Source organism: Mytilus trossulus, chromosome 4 (assembly GCF_036588685.1).
Source record: "Mytilus trossulus isolate FHL-02 chromosome 4, PNRI_Mtr1.1.1.hap1, whole genome shotgun sequence".
Taxonomy (NCBI): domain Eukaryota; kingdom Metazoa; phylum Mollusca; class Bivalvia; order Mytilida; family Mytilidae; genus Mytilus; species Mytilus trossulus.
The window spans coordinates 18,559,375-18,579,207 of NC_086376.1; positions in this window are offsets into that span (position 1 = coordinate 18,559,375).

Below are 19,833 nucleotides of genomic sequence, written 5' to 3' on the forward strand. Positions count from 1 at the left end.
CTGCCTATAAAACAACACAATTTTTGAATTGATTAATCTTGAAGTACAATGTAGATATAGGAAGATGTGACGGAATATGAAAAAGTCGAATACCGAAAGAGTTTAATTTCACTTCATAATATACGGCTAAAAAAGTGTACAGTTCTAGAAAAATGATTTTACTTGAATTTAAGGTTGGTTGTCAAAAAGTCGTATGGTGCAGTTTTTATTTTGGGCCCTCCATTATGTGTTACCCTGTCCGTCTGTGCGTACGTATGTCCCAAAATTGGTTTCCGTTCTTAAACTTTAGTTGCCTAAACCAAAAGTTATATAGAACTTATACACAATATATAAAAAAAGAAGATGTGGTATGATTGCCAATGAGACAACTATCCACAAAAGACCAAAATAACACAAGACATATTAACAACTACAGGTCACCGTACGGCCTTCAACAATACCGCATAGTCAGCTATTAAAGGCCCCGATAAGACAATGTAAAACAATTCAAACGATGAAACTAACGGCCTTATTTAAATAAAAAAAAAATGAATGAACAATGCTTATTACCGCGAAAAAAAAAATCAAGCTAGAGTATTTGGTGGCGCCTTATTTATCATTCAAGAGTTATGAAAACCCCATTACAAATGGAAAAGTTGCTAAATTTTTCGTTTCCGTTCTCTAACTTTATTTTGCCTCAACCAAATATTACGAAAATTATACCCAATGCTAATTACCATAAAACACAGATCAAGTTTGAATAGTGGTGGGGTTACTTTTACCGTTCTAGAGTTATGCCCCCTTACAAATGAAAAAAATACTGAATTTTTAGTTTCCGTTCTCAAACTTTAGTTTGCCTCAACCAAATGTTATGAAACTTTAACACAAAACACAGATAAAGTACAAATTTGGGTAGCGTCACTTTTACAGTTCTTAAAATATGTCCATTTATAACCTTATACTCAAGCGGGGCATCATCTGTGACCCCATTTATTTTTTTATATTAGCAATTGGCTAGCTTTGACTGAACATGCAAACCATAAGACTTACTTGGTGGTATGTAGTTTTGCGTTTATTATATGAAAGGCTGTTATTTTAACGGCACACGTAATGCTACTCTATTTCGACTCTTTAAAATTCAAGAGTCCGTCCTAAATTGAAATAAAAAAAATCATGGCCTTCCAAATACCGTTTCGATCCTTAACATCACTGAAGAGACATTAATTGCCGAAATCCGGATATGGTGTTAAATGTTTGCACCTCATGTTTGCGGTATACCATCCTCTCCGCAAGTTTATTGTTTTCTGTTTTGTATTAAATTAATAATTAAGATCAATGTTAATTCTTGTGATCAATTTATTTGGCAATCTTCAATGTGAAAAATAAAAACAAAAATAAAACAACAAACAAACATACGAAAACGAAAATAATTTCAACAGCAAATGACTTACCTTGAATTACAGTTCCTGACTTTGGACACGTAATGTGTGTGGCGGTGTTCAATATTACTGCAGGTGCCATACCCTCTCTCTAATATGGTTCAGTGGTATAATAGCACACTATAACAAATCAGTCGAAAAGAGACTCATCATATCGTTACAGAGCCCTAGAAAAACTAACAAAAAGAGGAGAAAGACAAAAAATCGATCTGAGAGCACTCGCAGTTTATTAAAAACTAATTCAAAGCCATAAAGAAGCAAAACAAAATCATTTTTTTTTTAGATAAAACACCAATCAGTACATGATCCAATGGAACGTTTAAACATGACCTTGTGCAATGCCAAGATAGCGCCAACGACAGGATGTAGAACCGTGAGTGTTACTTACTAGTACTAAATACTAATATTTATACTTATGTTTTAATAAATTGATAACACAATTAATGTTAGTACCGACAAAAAATGTTTAAAGATCTTTTTACAGCGTTAAACCAGGGTTTTCGATATCACAAACTAGTCAAAACATTTACTAAATTTTATCATCGGTATAAGGACATCATTCGTAGATATAGCTCAACATGCAGACTTCTTATACGTTTGGCGTTAATATTGATTCACTTATAAGGTCTTTGCATCGGAACTAAACACATTTATTCAAAAACCAGTTGTTGGCATGACACGGGTTATCTTCTTCTCATATATGATATGATGGTATGATACTAAACCCCTAACGGGAAGGATTGTGCCTGATATTCATATGATGGAATCATAATCTTTCAGTCAGTTTAATTGAAGTCTGGAGCTGGCATGTCAGTTAACTGCTAGTAGTCTGTTGTTATTTATGTATTATTGTCATTTTGTTTATTTTCTTTGGTTATATCTTCTGACAACAGACTCGGACTTCTCTTAAACTGAATTTTAATGTACATATTGTTATGCGTTTACTTTTCTACATTGACTAGAGGTTTAGGGGGAGGGTTGAGATCTCACAAACATGTTTAACCCCGCCGCATTTTTGCGCCTGTCCCAAGTCAGGAGCCTCTGGCCTTTGTTAGTCTTGTATCATTTTAATTTTAGTTTCTTGTGTACAATTTGGAAATTAGTATGGCGTTCATTAGCACTGAACTAGTATGTATTTGTTTAGTGGCTAGCTGAAGGACGCCTCCGGGTGCGGGAATTTCTCGCTACATTGAAGACCTGTTGGTGACCTTCTGCTGTTGTTTTTTTCTATGGTCGGGTTGTTGTCTCTTAGACACATTCCCCATTTCCATTCTCAATTTTATTGGTGTGAATGCTTATTATATTCAAAATCAGAACTTTAATATGTTATATTGAAAAATGTGTGACAATATAGCAGCAAACCTTCAGGTTAAATCATATTTCACAGAATAATTTAAATTGTCTGCACCCATGAGTACTATGTTATGATTTGTTAACCTTATAATATTCTCCTATCTACCATCACATGCATGAAAAGTTTGCAAATTGCCACTGGACGCAAAGCAACTGACAATCTATCAATCTAACCTGCCACATAGTTCTAATGTCAGTTTAACAGCGGAATAAACTTTCAAGCAGTAACAATTGATAAAGCTTTACAGAGCCCGATTTCATAATATAGTCGTTTGTTGACTTTATTGTGATCTTTCAAAGTACATAGAAAAAGAAAGTTGTTATCTCCCTTTGGCCGAATAAAAAGTGTGTATAGATCAACGAAGTCAATATTTGCCATTATATTTTTTATTGTTCAAATAAACGAATCGTAAGTATGTTATTCGCAGAACCAGAATCAATTCTAGAAATCCAAGTTTTTAATTAGAACAAAATAAGAAAACCAGTTTCGATTATTCGAATTTATTTAGGATATACAATATTATAATTAAAGATGTTAGTAAGTACATGGAAGTATTTATATTGACAATATAATACTTCCATGGTTAGTGATCAGATAAACATTATGAATAACCAGAAAAAAATAATGAAAGTTATTGTTTTCTGAATTTGGTAAAATAAGCCATTCAAATGGCATACTTAACCGCACAACTTTAGTAGCAGACTCCGAGAAAAATATAATTAAGATCAATTAAGGGTCGAGATTTCAAGAAATCACCATAAATGGAATTATTAGTTACTCTTTTTAAAGTAACATGCAGAACATGTGTTTGGAAAACCTTTATCAGATGAGCTCGAGGAGACAATTTTGGAAAGCCGAACTTAAACCATCAAAAATAATAAAAACAAAAGAGTTTAAAATATTTTAACAAACAAGAACAAAATTAAATAACGGTAATAACTTGTACGGGGCATCACACCATTTTTTGTTTGTTCTAAATACCCCACTTAGTACGTACATTAATTGTACATGTATACATCACAAAACCAACTGATAAAACATCACAAAACCAACTGATAAAGAGGAAGCGATACAGTCATATGTGTTTCATAATTGCACTTATGAATGTGAATGTCCTTATGGTATCTTTCTCGATTCTCTTGTATTAAAATATGGTTTTCAAGTAAATGAGAGACACAGCTTTGTGATTCATTAAGACACTTAACAGTAGTATACCCATGTACCGCTGTTTAAAAGTCATAAATCAACAGAGTGAGAATTATCTGAGTTACAAACTAACATCGAGAGAACTGCACTTCTTACAATTTACTTTTTCTTTGTTTTAACTAGATTTCTTACTGATATCAAAGAACCTTTTATAACCATCTGTAATAAAGCATAGCAAATAATTATGTAAATTCTGGGGTGTAAAGAATTCTTTGAATAATTTAGATATAATACGTATACGTCGGTTGTCTGTTTTGACTTTTCAACTCTCTAAAATACACTTCCACACAACTAGTATCTTATCTAACAAATTAAGGTTTTTGTATTCAATGAAATACTCCTTTGAAAAAAATGATTGCACCTGATTGCAACTCGTAAAGCTTTATTCCGTGATGAAAAAGGTATAAATACTAGATAAATGTACTCGAAGTGTCGTGATATTATCTAGGATGTAAATGGTCACTTTGCCAACATCTATGTACGTTTCGGCAACACATCTTGTGGATAATACCATGGGAACCAATTATCCCCTTCATGTTAGAACTGTTCCTGTATTTTTATGAAACACTGTTTATTTAAGAACAGTTCCGTCTAGATTTCATTTGATCGATACAATCAAGAAAACATATCATTGCAATGACAATATTTTAGTAAGATTTATATAAAAAAAGTCTGTAGTTATACTGCAGAGATTTATTGTAAACTACTTTAAATGAATCTCATGTAAGCTGCACTAACTGACCTTTCTTAGATTTATATATTTTGCTGTCACATGGGAAACAACAATTTATGTTCGTTCCATAATGCTATTTTTTTCCTTTTTGGACGATAATGTTGCTTTGAACTCACCTTACAGTGTTTATGTCTCAGAACGTGTTCGCTATGCCCCTATCTGCAGCAACGTTTTGGACTTCAATCAATCCAATCTATCATGCCTTACTGGTAAATCATTAAATCAGGGATTTTGTTACCACAAATTACTTGAAACCTGTGCTAAATTCTTTTATAGATACACACATTTTTGATTATCTATTTACGTGCCACTGATAATCCAGGGAAATATTATTATCCTACTTTTATTTAACATTGATGATGTTGTCAGAACTTGTAGGTTTAAAGTGGCTTTAGTAACTAAATATTTTTGTTCAAACACTAATGAAAGTGATATAATAAATCGCTTTAAGCAGTCATTATGGTTCAATTTTGTCAATATATTAAGCTAAGCAACGTTTATGATAAACTGTCCACTTGCAGATGAATTATTCAACCTGTTTAAATCAGTACTCATGTGAACTTTAATTGAACACATTAGCTAAAGATGTGTTACGCATAAAATAGACGTGCTCATGTCTAAATGGATTAAATGTCAACATTGGAAGGGAAACACTGATAAAAGATTTGAGTAACTGATTCGATCTACAAAATATCATTAGCAAAGACCTAGAGAAGTTCAATTGCATGATTTCGCAATCCATCTATAGCTATGTTTATGTTTATATCGGGTTATATGAATGTCGGCAGTCTTCGGAGGTCGCATCGATGGTAAATTAGATGACATCTAGACTCAAATGGACACAAAATGCCGATGCATACTTTGGAGTTCATGCATTGTAAATTGTTTGTTTTAGACATTTAATAATTTGGATACTACATGTAGTATACGTTTTAGTTTGTTATAAGTCAAATCATTGAATTTGAATAAAATTAGTAAACAAGAATTTGACAGCTTCATATTTTCTTTTAAACCTCGTGTATTGTTACGCGCAGTTATTTGCATAACATTTTAAACACTTTTTAAGTATCTATAGTATAGTCAACAACAGGTTAAAACTACAGTATTTCATTCGTAAAAACAAACAGAAAAGCTTGTATTCGAATAAATCATTACTTTTAATCGGTAATGTTTATCAATGTCCATGTCGCGAAAAGCTGTAAGAGCAAGTAGATCAGAAAATGATGTGTAAATCAATTTGTTGTTTTGGGGAAGTATCAAAAGTAAAGGCAGTGGAATAAATATTAAATTTCCTCAGCCTAGGGAAATACCCTAGGGAAATTTGATTTTTCGTGGCTTTACAAATCGTCATATCTCCCTCAGGTAGTTTAAAATGTTTAATAGACATCAATTAACACTTCAACAACGGTTCATAACCTAATGAATTATTAAAAAACAAAAAAACAAATGAGCAAAAACTAATAATGAAATTCATATATAATTCAAAATTTAGTGAACGTGTTGATCGTATCTATCCCATCGAACTCGAGAAAAAGGACACACCAGATACAGTAAAGTCGACCTCATATCTTGACTTACATCTAGAAATTGACAATGAGGGTTGGTTGAAAACAAAACTTTACGACAAAAGCGATGATTTCAGCTTTTCAATTATGAACTTTCCATTTCTAAGTAGCAACATTTCAGCAGCACCTGTATACGGTGTATATATTGCATTTCCTATCATGATTTTCTTGAAAGAGGATTGCTGCTCACAAGGAAGCTGTTAAATCAAGAGTTCCAAATGGTGAAGTTGAAATCATCCTTTCGGAACTTTTACGGATGCCATCACGAGTTGGTTGACCGTTATGAAATAACCGTTCCACAAATGATATCGAATATGTTCCTTACATCGTAACTACACTCCCCTTCCCTTTAATGAATGTAACCTACCGAATAAGACTATTTACCGGATTTGTCATCACATAAGCAACACGACGGGTGCCACATGTGGAGCAGGATTTTCTTACCCTTCGAGAGCACCTGCGATCACCCCTAGTTTTTGGTGGGGTTCGTGTTGTTTATTCTATAGTTTTCTATGTTGTGTCATGTGAACTATTGTTTGACTTTTTTTCCTTTTCATTTTTAGCCATGGCGTTGTCAGTTTATTTTAGATTTATAAGTTTGACTATCCCTCTGGTATCTTTCGTCCCTCTTTTATTGCTGAGAAATGCCTGGAAATTGACAATTGGAAAGTAGAATCACCAATTCTATACTTTCTTATTTTAAGGCGTCTATCTGTGTCAATATTTTTGAAAAAAATTAGGTATAAAGCAGATATTTTACTTTCATAAGTATCATTGATCTCAAGTGTATTAGGATATATAAAATTTTAAATTCATTAAGATGTGGGTTATTGAATGAAAATGACCTAACATCGTCAATATATGAAATGGAAATAAAAGACCTGTGCAACATGTTTTCTGTTTGTCTTTGTATGAGGTTTGCTTCATATGTATAACCAAAAAGTCTGCCATTAGTTGTGCGACATTGGTACTTTTTGAAATGAAATAAATCTACAAAACCCAACACATATGTTGTTGAAAAAGACAGGTTAGCATTTTGATGATATCACCTTATGTTTATATTTGTTTTAATTAGACATCATTGTGGTTTTTTTCAAAAAGTAACACTTTCAATTAAGACACCAAATAAGGCTTTTCAGTCTACTTTTCCTTTTAAAAACATCTTTGTAGAAACAATCTGTTTTAGAGACGATGTAGTCAATCTTTCAATAAAGCATCAGACATCCTTCTGTGAAGAGTTGACGAATCAAAGGTTATAATTCTGATTGATCATTTTGCAGTAGATCTTTTGAAATGTAAAACAAACCAATCATATTACCACCGCTGGTAGAATATGTCTCAAAACAATATTTATGAAAGTCATCATCACAATGGTCGTAAGGATTTTAGAACGATATTTAGTCGAAGTTCTTGACGACCTGGCTACTAGTTTATATCACCTTAAAAAACAATTTTAGCGAAGTTTAAGTATCCCATATAATGATGGAATATTTTCATTGTCATTGTTTGATATAAATATCAAAGAAGAGAAAGACACACTTTTCATGAATGATGTAGGGTAAATGTATGTGGGGTTCCCAGTTTTGCTGTTAAACATTCTAAATCATTGTTTTTCCACATAACATATTTTTATTGAAACAACCTACCGGTATACTTGTCGTGAATAGAAGATATACCATTCAAAACCTCGTGTTTTTTTTTAAAGGATCAGGAACCCATAAGCTCATTGTTTATTGTAGATTTGGAATGCGCTTCTGAATAAACCACAAAAACAGCATTGATTCATTCACATATAATGTTCGGTTTTGGTTCACTTGGCTTGTCTTTTACCTATTTTCTGTCAAACTTCTCAACTGTATATATAGTAACTTGAACTTATTATTCCAGTTGATTAGTTGAAATCATTTTTCGGACATTTGACTTCTAACAACTCCTTTAACTATAGGGGAGAGAAACCAACATAATACTCACAGTTATAAGTCGGAAACAAACTGACACTGCTGTTGCAAAAAAAAGCAGACCGACAGTTGTACACTGTTGACGGTGCAGAGGTCTCAAGTTATTGAACGACCAGCGGGACTATTTATGTATGAGGACGATGATCAAGAACAAGAGCATAGAGGACCAAAATTCCAAAAAGTTTTGCCGAATACAGAAACGTTACTGTTATCTGAAAATCGAGGACGATAAAAATTGGTGTTTAAACAAACGGAACATATCTTTAGGGATTTCGAACACCAAGACGCCGCAAGGTCGTGATGGCGTCCATAAAAATCTTCAAAGGATGACCTTAACCTTGCTTCAAATGGATACTTATAGCATCAACCACTATCAAGGAAATCCTGATAGAAAACGCAAACAATGAAATATAGTATCTAATGTTGCTACATAAAAATGGAAACTTCGCAGTTTGGAAACCAAACAATCGCATTAATCACAGTTATATCTTTGTCTACAAATTTAGTCCCTAGTGTTATGTGCAAAGTGTATTAGTCCTCAGTGCACTTCGACTTCGTACTTTCGTTGGCCTTTTTATTTTTTTTGGATTCGAGCGTCACTGATGAGTCTTATGAGACGAAACGCGCGTCTGGCGTAGATACACATTTGATCCTGGTATCTATGATGAGTTTATTTACATCCACTGGGTCGATGTCACTGCTGGTGGAGTTTAAATTCCCCGACGGTATCACCAGCCCAGTAGTCAGCGCTTCCATACTGACATGAATTATCATTGATATGTTTATATTTATGAATTAATTGTTTTCAAAACTTTTGAATTTTTGAAATGCTAAGGCCGATGCCTGTAATTCAGTGGTTGTCGTTTGTTAATGTGTTTATGTGTTACATATTTGTTTTTCGTTAATTTTTTTCATATAAATAAGGCCGTTAGGTTTCTCGTTTGATATGTTTTACATAGTCATTTCGAGGCCTTCTATAGCTGACTATGAGGTATGGACTTTGCTCATTGATGAAGGCAGTACGGTGACCTACAGTTGGTAATTTCTATGTCATTTTGGTCTCTCGTGGGGAGTTGTCTTATTACCAATCATACCACATCTTCTCTCAAGACCATCATGTATTAATTGTGAGGTTGATATGGAATATTTAACAACAAGGTCTTGGTACCTTCTGATGAACTTTTTTTAGAAAAGGACGAGACGTTCTTTGACATTTCCTGGTTCATCAACTTTCTACTCAGACACTGATGACGATTTACAAAGTCTGAATAGGAGGTGCAAGCTCTTGAACAGGTTAGGAACAACCCACCAAATGGGGAACTGTTCCCCAAATGAGTAACAATCCCTCATTTGAGTAATAATTTGGTAGTGCTAAAAACAAAATGATCTTAAATGACTCTTTTTTCTTAAAATGGCACATATTCATGAAAAATGCAGCAACGTTTCCAAAAGTTGATTATCCTTTTCTTGATATACTCAGAATATACAAGCCTATGAAAAATCAGAAAATTTAACTATTTTTAAGGCTTCTAATTTTTTTAAGACCCACAATAAAAATATAGTTCTTCGTGAGAGGGTCCGTTTTCTATAAATTTGTGACATTTTACCTTAAAGACCCATTTTTCAAAAATTTAGTTTTTTATCACTATGCAATGACTACTCAAATGAGGGATTGTTACTCATTTGGGGAATAGTTCTCCACTAAGCGCGTTTATCCCCAACCCGTTGAATATCGAATAAGTTTGGAAATGTATATACCATATGCAGGTAAATTTAGTATATTGCTATTAAGGTGGGGGAAATTTTTAATTTCACAATTAAAATCTTCTCGTTTGTCATAGATTCTGGGACTGAGATGACTGTTTATGTCAAATTCGAGATATAAGTTTAAAAATGGGGCGGAAGATACCGTGTCTGTTGTTTCTTTAATGTCTAGTTCTTGAGGATATATTAATAGAACCCAATCAGAAAAGTTTGAATGGAGAGTGAAATTAAATAACTTGCTTCTCTGATCATATTGTTTTGGACAAGTGTCTGAAGGAACTCCGATTAATAAGGTCGGCAAGGAGAGGCGCACAGTTCGTTCCTATACGAATGCCGACAATTTAAAAAAAAAGTCTACCTCCAAATTCAACAAATATGTTGTCGATAAGAAACTCCAGCATACTGATCACTTTTTGTTCTCTGTTTAGCATGTTTACCCTTTTTTGTTGACTATTAATAAAATATGCCTTAAGATATCCCAAAGTCATAACTTTAAAGCGTATGCTACCATTTTTATGTTGAAAGAGATCGAAGATTACCTTAGCTGTATTTGGCTCTCAATGTTCTTCAATTCCGTACTTTATTTGGCCGTTTAAAATTTGTGGGATTTCAGCATCACTGATGAGACTTTTGTAGAAGAAACACGCGTCTGGCGTAAATACAAAATTTGATTCTGGTATCTATGATGAGTTTATTTACAACCACTGGGTCGATGCCACTGCTGGTGGAGTTATAATTCTTCGACGAAATCACCAACCCAGTAGTCAGCACTTCTGTGCTATCATGAGTTATCATTGATATGGTTATATTGATTTAAATGATTACAAAACTTTTGAATTTTTGAAATACTAAGGCTTGTCTACCCAAGGAATAGATTACCTTAGCTGTATTTGGCAAAACATTTAGAAATTTTGGTCCTCAATGCTCTTCAACTTTGTACTTTATTCGGCCTTTAAAGCTTTTTTAGATTCGAGCGTCACCGATGAGTCTTTTGTAGACAAAACGCGCGTCTGGCGTGAATACAAAATTTGTTTCTGGTATCTATGATGAGTTTATTTACATACATACAACTTTTCAATTTATTTCCTCTTGGTTTTTTTTGCATAAAATTAAGAGTAGTCTTAAAATCGCACTAAAAACTTAAAAAATTCTTATGTAATATTATCTCAGCGGATATATACTGACCGACTTTAGAAACAAACACTAGATTATTCTTTGTAATTCCCCTTTTCGAATATTAATTTTTTTGTAAATAAATTGATGAACAGAAAGTTCTTTCTTTACTTCAATGTTTAAAAAATCAAGGTCGAAAGTTGAATTGATTACGTCCTTTTCAACGTTTAAATATTGTGCTATACAATAAAACCCTGGTTTCCCCTTACCAATGAACGTGTAACCGTCAGAAGCAATGACTGCCTGTAACAAAAGCCAAAATGATTATCAGAAAGGTCAGCCAATTCTGTTCGGCACGTTTTGGATTCGGTTTTTCACTTTCTGATGTTACCGTTGTAATACTCATAAAAATGGGTTTTGGTAATTATGCGGTTGAAACTTTAAGGATTAAAATGTTTTTTCAATTCTTTGGGAGTTCAGTTAATGGGAAACATTTATGGCATAAAGCTGTGCAAAATGGCATTCAGCTATTTGATTAGCATTTGACGTTGCGGTCGTCTGTCTGTCTCGAAAATGTCGTTGCGTAATCAAATTCTATTGACGTTGCATTTTCACTTCATATTTAGATAGTAATTGATAATCTTCAACAAATCACTTCTATTTCATAACCTGTATGGGTATTCACGTGTAATACAATAGCAGGTGTTTAGTCTTCTGGGATAGGATTTCGTCTGTCTAAAAATGAATCATATACCAACAGTACATTCCACTAATGTGATGTATCAAAATGCGGAATATCGCTAAATGATACCACATTACCATGTGCAAATGAAGAAATTTAATGTGACTTTACTATTAAAAATGACAAAGCCTCCAGGACTTCTTCATATGCATATTGGGCTAATATTTAGACAGTAAAATATAAAACATTTTATAAACGCATTATTATAAATGTTTAAATATTAACAAAGGTAAAAATCTTATCTTTTAAGAATGTCGAATTTCGTTAAGAACATCCCATTTAGACCATTCTAATTTTTTTGCGTGAATATTTTTCTTTATAAAAACTTTGTTTTCTTAGTTATGGGATGAAATAGCAAATATTTGTTTTTTCATATTCCAAACACTATGCACTTTTGGTTACAAGATTGGACTAACTGTTCATAATACAAGCCTATTTGAAATCATCTTTATATTTCAGATATTTTTTGAGAATTCTATGCTTCCAGGTGGGGGATAATCTCGCAGTATTAATCCACTCATCTATGACGAGTTTTATTTATTTGCAGAGATGTACTCCGTTTCTAATGTTTTTTTACAACAATTTGTCGTTGATGGACGATCAGTCCATGATAGTTTCATTTGTACAGTAAACAGTGCTTGTGTGTTAATGTTCGTTTTAAAGAAATTAAGCTAATTGTATTAAATGTTTTTAAATTGACCTTAAATTTATGTTAATTCTGATGCTTCACAATGTTAGGTATTAGTATATTTGACAAACAGATTTAGCTCCATAGCCATGCTAATGAAACACCCAAAAAAGTACACTAGCTCATATATAACATATACAGATAGTTTTTGTGTAGGTAAAGAACAGTCTGAGTGTTGAAATCATGAACATTATTATTTTGTTCCAAGTTGATATTATTATACTATTACAACACCAGATCCAGTTACATTGACTGTAATTTTTTTAAATCGTAAATAGGTCCACATCTTCAACTTGCATACTGCTAATAGAGTTCAACAATCTAACAATGAACAGCGAAATATCCAAAAGTCTATAAGTAACATGCAGCTTATAGAGTTCAACAACCGATAAACAACGCAATTTATAATGTCTAGCTTATAAAGTTCAACAAACTATAAACCACAACATTTCAAAACAAGGTTGATATATATTACATAATTGTCTACATTATTTTTTTTCATTAATGTTCGTTTTATAGAAATTAAGCTAATTGTATTAAATGTTTTTAAATTGACCTTAAATTTATGTTAATTCTGATGCTTCACAATGTTAGGTATTAGTATATTTGACAAACAGATTTAGCTCCATAGCCATGCTTATGAAACACCCAAAAAAGAACACTAGCTCATATATAACATATACAGATAGTTTTTGTGTAAGTAAAGAACAGTCTGAGTGTTGAAATCATGAACATTATTATTTTGTTCCAAGTTGATATTATTACACTATTACAACACCAGATCCAGTTACATTGACTGTAATTTTTTTTAATCGTAAATAGGTCCACATCTTCAACTTGCATACTGCTAATAGAGTTTAACAATCTAACAATGAACAGCGAAATATCCAAAAGTCTATAAGTAAAATGCAGCTTATAGAGTTCAACAACCGATAAACAACGCAATTTATAATGTCTAGCTTATAAAGTTCAACAAACTATAAACCACAACATTTCAAAACAAGGTTGATATATATTACATAATTGTCTACATTATTTATCGTTCTAAATATTCCCTCAAAAAATATGTACATGATTTATAATTATATTCATGACACTTCCTTTTTATTGTAAAATAACCATCTTTTTATTTTTTCATTAAAACGTACACGCTTCTCGTATAATTGCAATCAAACAGAGGACAAAATTTAAATTAATACATTCTCATTATCCAATGTCAAATTGTAAGAAACCAAATATTTTATTGATGACGACCATTAAATAAACATTTCCGACGGGAGGGGTTCGTGTTGCCCAGTCTTTAGTTTTCTATGTTGCGTTTTGTATACTATTGTTTGTATGTTTGTACTTTTTTCTCGTTTTTAGCCATGGCGCCATGGCATTGTCAGTTTATTTTAGAACAAAGCGATTGAATGTCCCTCTGGCATCTTTCACCTATCTTGTATTGTTTGTTTTAGAACAATAATCATTATAATGATTTCTATTTATGCACTTTGGCTTTTACTTACATGTATTTATAGTCAAATAAATAAAATCTGAAGAAAAAAATGTGTAAGGGTCTCTTAGTTTGCAAAAAATCATTGATTCCCGCCAATAAATAAAACTTGTTGATTTTTTTAAAATTTGTAATGGCGCTTATGATATTCTTCTAGGATTCAAGTTCAGACTACCTGCGTCTGATTACAATGTTGATGAACCAGGGTTATGTCATAGAAAGAAAATCATCTAAGGATACCAAGACAATGTAGATAAAAATTCCGTATCAATTTCACAAATAACACTTGCTCGTCTCAAAATTCTGTTAAATTCATTAGATATATGGTGTGCAGTAGTTGTATGACCATTAATTCCAAAAAGTTTAATATTGTGCATTTTAGAGCACCTTCTGTAAATAAGTCACTTGTTGAATTAAAATGTGGGAATGACATAATTGAATATTTTACTATTTATACATATTTAGGTTTAGTTTTTGGTAAAATTTTAGATTATAATGTAACTGCAAGTAGAGCACTTGGCCTTTTTATAGCCAAGTGCAAAATCTTAGGTGGTGTTACTCATAATGTTTTTTCAAAATTATATGAGAGTTTGGTGCTTCCTATTGTTGAATATGCTGCTGGTATTTGTGGGTTGCAAAAACTTTTCTTTTTTAAATGTCATTCATAATATAGCTTGCAGATTTTTTCCTGGAGTGGGTAAATATACTCCAAATGCTGCAGTTGCAGAGGTGGATATCTATCTTTCAAAAACAATGAAAATGCTTAATTCGACAATGGTGCCATTTGAACAATATGAGTTCTAATCGTTTAAACAGAAAAAAATTCATATGGGCAGACATAAGAGTAATAAAAAAATGGATTTTTTATGTAAGGAAAACATTTTCTTAGTATAAAGCAGAACATTTGGGTATCATTACAGAGTGTGTCAATACTTTTACGTCTAAAATGTTTGTAGATATTTCGAACAGTGGCAAGGGAATTTATAATCAGAGAAAGCTTTATCTGGTAAAGGCGGTAACAAACTTCGTACATATCATCTACCTAAGAACAGTTTTGAAACGGAAACTTATTGTAAAATTCCAATGCCAATTTTCGCAAAGGAGTTTTTTTTGTCAAATTTCGATGTGGTGTAGCACCACTAAGAATAGAAACGGGAAGGTTTGAAAAAGATCGAGTCTGTGATAATTGTATGAATATTTTAGAAGATGAAGCCCATGTTATTTTATCGTGTTCTTTATATGACGATTTTAGAAAAAAAAATTTGAAGAAGCTACACATTTTAATAGTGATTATATGTCTTTTAATGATAAACAGAAATTAGTGTTTTTATTTACAGATAATAATATGATTCGTATCTGTGCCAAAGCCTGTAGTCTTATTTCAAATAGACGTAGAAATGTTTTATACTGTAAATAATGTAAATGTCAATATGTCTTATAATAGATGAATTCTTTATAATTTTTTTAATGTTATAGTCTCTTGGGATTTTGTACAGAATGGCTCTCTTTCTATATTTATATATAATATTTTTTACATTTAATTTAATATTGTATTATATATTATTGAAAGATGAGATTTAAATAAAATATTGAATTGAATCGAAAATCTCAAAGTATAGATTCTAGGTAATGAAGATGTTTATATATATAAATTGTTTCTTTTTTTCTTTTTTGACATAAGTTTTTATTATTATAGTGACGTTGATTGCTTAACCCCTATTTTTGACGTTTAACATATTATGCCTGTTTGTTTTGTTCACTAATTATGGTTATATAATGAACCTATATGTAACTTTTATACAAACTAGAGGTTTAGCTGGCTATAATGTTAACACCAGTTTTAATCCACCATTTTTTTCGTTGCGAAATTCCTGTACCAAGTCATGACAATAACAGTTGTTTTCCATTCATTTGCTGTGTTTCAGCGTTTGATTTTGCAATTTGAATTAGGGAATTTCCGATTTAAATATTCAATAGAAATCGGTAATTTTTGTTACTTTTAAATTCTTTTTTGGTAAAAATTCTTTAAAAGATTTATATATGCAGGCAATAATATATTGTTGTACAAATTAGGATTATTTATTTTGTATACTAGTATATGAATTTATCAAACTACATATATTCATATATTAAAAAATCCCTAAAATCTGAACTCCCAGGAAAATTCATAACGGAAAGTCCCCAATCAAATGGCAAAATCAAAAGCTCAAATACATCAAACGAATGGATAACATCTGCCATATTCCTGACTTGGAACAAGTATTTTTGAAGGGGACAGCAAGTGCAAACATGTTGTCACAGGTTTGGCTTGCCTTAACACCAGGTTAAAATGTCCTGAACCAAGTTTCTAGGTAAGTTGGAGATTGTTTTTGTAACTGTTCAATTTGCCTTTTGTTCCGTTGTGTTCCCTTGTCTAGTTCATTTGTTTTCCTCAGTTTTGGTTTGTGATTTCTTATGTTGTACTGTTATACCTCTGTCCCAGGATAGGGGAGGGTTGGGATCCCGCTAAAATATTTTATCTCGCAACATTCTCTATGTATGTGCCTATCCCAAGTCACGTACTGGCAGTTCAGTGGTTGTGGTTTGTTTATGTGTTACATGTTTGGTTTTCGTTCATTTTTGTACATAAATTAGGCCGCTAGTTTTCTTGTTTGAATTGTTTTACACTCATTCGATGTACGGTGACCTACAGTTGTTAATGTCTGTGTCATTTTGATCTGTTGTTGAGAGTTGTCTTATTGATAATCATACTACATCTTCTTGTTTACTGGTATAAATTTCCACTGAAATCGATTAACGAGAATTGAATATCAATACATACTATTGCCTTTATCTATAGCTGTATAAACAACAATGTTTTGGAAGTTTTGGTTTTACACTTCATACTTGGTTTGACCTTATATTTAGATTCGAGCGCTACTGGTCTTGTGTGGAGGAAACGATCGAAATTACAACACTAGGATCTTTTTCGATATTTTAGTTGCTGATGTAATGACACCGTTATGACTACTATTTTGATATATTTAGGGGGAAAAAAATATTACAAAGCTATTTGTATTGTGTGCACAGTTATTTGTTTTTTTTGTCGTAGTTGTCAATGCATTACACGTTTATTTTCGACTTAAGAGTTTAAATATCTGTTTGTTATCTTTTGTATATCGTTTTCAAATGCTTAAATAGCTAGATTGACAATGCCTTATTCTGGAATACATTTCAATATGTCAATGTTTGAAATTTTCAGTTACGTTTCATTAACATTAATCATGCATGGCATAATTATATATCTTCACCAAATCAAAACACTCTGATGAATGGGAAACATTGCCTTCAAATATGAAAGATTCCAAATCGCTTCAACAGGTAATTGTTCTGATTTTTGTTTTCTTTGATGAAGCATTTTTGAAGAATATATTCATTTGACATGTATATGAGGCGCATTTATTTACCATATGATTAACAACACCAGGATTCGATAACATGAGTTGTATCTAGCCACAAAAAAATCGGAATTTTGAATCTTTAATGCTCATCAACTTCCTTTTTCAATTGTCCGTTTTTAATTTTTTCATTCAAGCGTAGATGAAAGGCGCGTCTGGAGCACAAACTTTTACCGCAGGTATATACATGTTGAATATTGATATATATTTTACTTATTTTGAATATCCATGGAAAGATAAACCTTGAATAATAAGTTTCAATAAAAAATATTTATTTGTTTATCTTTTGTATTATTGTTTACAACAGTCGAAGATCATCACTTTGTTAGAAAAATATATTCTTTATGAAATCTTACAAAAAATGAATGTTACATTGAAAACAAGCAACAACAAAAAAGCAACAAACAACAACGTTTTCTTATTAAAACTTAGAAACAAAAATAAATTGTGTCATCTTGACAAGAGCTCCCGCAAATGCCCAATTTTATACAAAACATATTGGATGATAAACTGATTGATAATTGCATAGAAGGTTATTACATTATTGCATAGTGAGTTAGGTTGGATAATAATACAGTAAGCTTTCATTTTAGATAAGAAAACAAAGCATGCGTTCATAAAAAAATAAAATAAAAATGACTTTATAAAATTTCGATTTCGTTGACTTGGCTTGTAAATGTCAAATTATCACAGGCGAGGCAAAGTGAATATCAATTTACCATAAAGTAACAATAGTTATTACTCAATTTATTTCACTTGACTGATCGGAGTTTAACCGGTTCGCTCATAATAAACCAGCCCATCTATAGATCGGCGTTTTAGAATAAACTCATCAATGAAGTGTCCAGTCATTCTTTTGTCATTCTTAAGTTTTAATTTACATAAGGACAGTCTATTTGAAGATGTTATTATTGAATTCTAATCAGTGTCACCAAAGACATATACAAAAGAACCGAGTGCAGGATATGGGACGAATAACTGGATACTTTATTAATGAGTTTATCCTAAAACACCTATCTACAGATGGACTGGTTTTATATTATGAGCGAACCTGTAAAAATTCGCCCAGTCAAGTGAAATAAATCGAGCAATAGTTTGATAAAATGCATGCCAGAAGATAATTGGGAGGAGACACTATCCTGTTGGATCTCCCGTATCGCTCCGTTTTAAGTGTTCGCTATTCTCGCATTTTTTGAAAGGTTGTTTGGTTATCAAAACATGCAGTTGAAACATTGGTAAACTACTGTTTTTGCTTATCAACATTTGATATGGCTATTTAAGCAAAATTTGAAAATCACAGTGTTATGTGCTGTGTACACAAGTATTATAGCTTGATTTTTGCAACACGATTTAATTCTAACTGGATAGAAATCTTAAAACTCTGGAAGAAATTATAACAATCAGCATGACCGCACAAGATCTTAATTTGTTAATACATATGTATGGTTAGAAAAACGCAAAATTAATATTTAAAGTAAAAATAAACATGACAAAGGTAGTTAAGTCTAATCATGACAAAAAGTACAAACATACATATTATGTCATGATGAGCTATTTAATAAGACATAAGTCACGAAAACAGGTAAGGTAGTAATTTGTTATCACATCAATGGTTCTTATTACAGCAGCAGTCCACAAAGAAAAAAACCCACATTTCTATGCTGTATATACATAAAGAAATTTTACTTCTATTGAGGGTGGCAACTATACGTTTTTTTTATTTATCGAAACATACATGTTTGTAAAATACAGATTTGGATCTGCAAATGCAGTAAGATGTCATGTATCAAGAATATATATATACAGGAGTACGAAACATTACTTTTCAAAATTATTTTGAATATGTTAAACAAGCAAGGAACACAATAAATGTTGATATCTCTTTGAGGTAGAATTGAAAAATAACCATTAAATATGAAACCAGACGATATTTGACATGGCTGCCCGAAAAAAAATAGAAGTGTAAGTATTTAAGATGGTGTTTTTTTAATATTGATTTCCTGTAACGACAATCTGACCTGTATAGAAACCCGACAAAAATAGAAGTGTAATTATTTAAGATGTTTTTTGGAAATATTGATTTACTGAAAGGACAATCTGACCTGTATGGAAATGTTCTTACTTCAACAACAAAAATGTACTCATTCTTGTACTTGACCTCACTTTAGTTATTTGGAGTAGACGAGACTCAGAAAACAGTTGTTTTTAAAACACGGTTTTCAAAACAAAATAGCATTGTTTTTAGTCTGTGTGTCAATGAACTTGTTTACACGTAGAATTACAAATCATTTATATGCTAGCTAGTATGTCATAAATAAATGCTTTTCTCATTGTCGAAAAGTTCTATTCTTAATGTTCCG